This window comes from Alosa alosa, chromosome 17 (genome assembly GCF_017589495.1).
Source record: "Alosa alosa isolate M-15738 ecotype Scorff River chromosome 17, AALO_Geno_1.1, whole genome shotgun sequence".
NCBI lineage: Eukaryota > Metazoa > Chordata > Actinopteri > Clupeiformes > Clupeidae > Alosa > Alosa alosa.
The window spans coordinates 25,620,638-25,623,137 of record NC_063205.1 but is presented as its reverse complement, the minus strand read 5'-3'; positions in this window follow the sequence as shown (position 1 = coordinate 25,623,137).

Sequence of the window (2,500 nt, the reverse complement as noted above, 5' to 3'; positions counted from 1 at the left end):
ACATACACACACAAAAACACGCGCAGATGTGTGTGTGTGTACAGTACGTGCATTTGTGTGAGTGTACGTGCATTTGTGTGTGTGTGTGTGTGTGTGTGTGTGCATGTAAACACTGATGACATCGCACACCTACACCAGCCTCTCAGGCTCCATGTCCCCCTATGACGTACACACACACACACACACACACACAGATCACCACAACACACAATTTGTGTGTGTGTGTGTGTGTGTGTGTGTGTGTGTGTGCATGTAAACACTGATGATTATCGCGACCCTGGCTACTCCAGCCTTCAGGCCCATGTCCCCTATGACGTACACACACACACACACACACACACAGATCACACACACACACAGATCACATTGAACGGCTCCGTTACACTGCACCCCAATTAAGTCCTGAACATAGAAATATGGTCATCTGTAATTAATACTTTTGGTCACTTAGCAACGACCAAACGGCCGTCTTCCTCATGGTGTCACAGTGTTACCAAGCAACCATGAAAATGACCGACTGTGTGTGTCAGAAGTCATTTCAGCATCCAATGGTCCTATAATCAACTGCATCAGCTGTAGAGTAGAAGAGCCTGTCTGAAGAGTAGAAGAGTCTGTCTGAAGAGTAGAAGAGCAGAAGAGTAGAAGAGCCTGTCTGAAGAGTAGAAGAGTAGAAGAGTCTGTCTGAAGAGTAGAAGAGTCTGTCTGAAGAGTAGAAGAGCCTGTCTGAAGAGTAGAAGAGTAGAAGAGTCTGTCTGAAGAGTAGAAGAGTCTGTCTGAAGAGTAGAAGAGTAGAAGAGCCTGTCTGAAGAGTAGAAGAGTCTGTCTGAAGAGTAGAAGAGTCTGTCTGAAGAGTAGAAGAGTAGAAGAGCCTGTCTGAAGAGTAGAAGAGTAGAAGAGTCTGTAGAGTAGAAGAGTAGAAGAGTCTGTCTGAAGAGTAGAAGAGTAGAAGAGCCTGTCTGAAGAGTAGAAGAGTAGAAGAGTCTGTCTGAAGAGTAGAAGAGTCTGTCTGAAGAGTAGAAGAGCAGAAGAGTAGAAGAGCCTGTCTGAAGAGTAGAAGAGCAGAAGAGTCTGTCTGAAGAGTAGAAGAGTCTGTCTGAAGAGTAGAAGAGTAGAAGAGAGCCTGTCTGAAGTGAGCAGACGAAGTCTGTCTGAAGAGTAGAAGAGTCTGTCTTGAAGAGAGAAGAGCAGAAGAGCCTGTCTGAAAGAGAGTAGAAGAGTAGAAGAGTCTGTAGAGTAGAAGAGTAGAAGAATCTGTCTGTAGAGTAGAAGAGTAGAAGAGCCTGTCTGAAGAGTAGACGAGTCTGTCTGAAGAGTAGAAGAGTCTGTCTGAAGAGTAGAAGAGTAGAAGAGCCTGTCTGAAGAGTAGAAGAGTAGAAGAGTCTGTAGAGTAGAAGAGTAGAAGAGTCTGTCTGAAGAGTAGAAGAGTCTGTCTGAAGAGTAGAAGAGCCTGTCTGAAATGAAATATCAGCAATGCTCTCCTGTGTGGAAAACTTCTTATTTTGCTTTAGGACCCCAATGAAGCTGACAATTATGAATAGGCCTACGAATAAATCCACAAGCATGCACAAGTTATAATTGAGATAATTATTATGGCAATCAATATAGCACATAACACATAATGGATGCTTCCATTGCTTCCCTTATTTCCTTGGTGTGACACAAATCAAGTGCCATTTACAACTGGACCATCTCTTCCACTTCTCTTCTCCTTTAATGTGTAGGTGTAACAGAGGTCGCATCTGGCCCCACCACTCACGGGCCCTTTTGAACCCGCACACCTCCACACACACCGGAATGGGAGTTGAACGCTCTAACCACTGAGCTAAAAGCCCAGGCTTCCAACTCAGCGGTTAGAGTTCCAACTCAGCGGTTAGAGAGCGTTCTTAAGGTTAGGGCTGTGAGGATTTACAGTACACGCAACTAGCACGCTAGCTCAGTTCGCCTCCGTTACATAGGCTATCACTGGACTGTGGACCTGCCCTCCAGTTTGGTGCAAATGTGTCCCAAAACCAACCCCTGCATGGTACTCTATACAACAGTAAGGTCCGTTTAAAACATTGTATTCATATATAAATTGGACAACAGGCACTCCCTGCGTGGGGATATCCTGGTCCAACAACAGTCCGACTCACCACTACAGTAATTACTCCAGGTAGCCGGGCATCCCAAAATGTACGTACGTACATCTACAAACATTGTTCACTACAACAGTGCCTACAACATCTGTATATATTCTACCACTCTTCATTGTATTCTTACTGTTCTGTTTTTATTCTTTTTTTGTTTGTATTTTTTTTTATTTATTCTTATATGTTAAGTGAGTGTTGTACTTTGAGAGCAAATATTAACCGGAGTCAAATTCCTTGTTTGTTTACGCAAACCTGGCCAATAAAGCTGATTCTGTATGCCATAATTCATCACAGGCTTATTGAACTGAAGAATAAGACCAGACTTTAAGAATAGTATATTACTTAAATGATTCTGATCTTGATTTTTGATT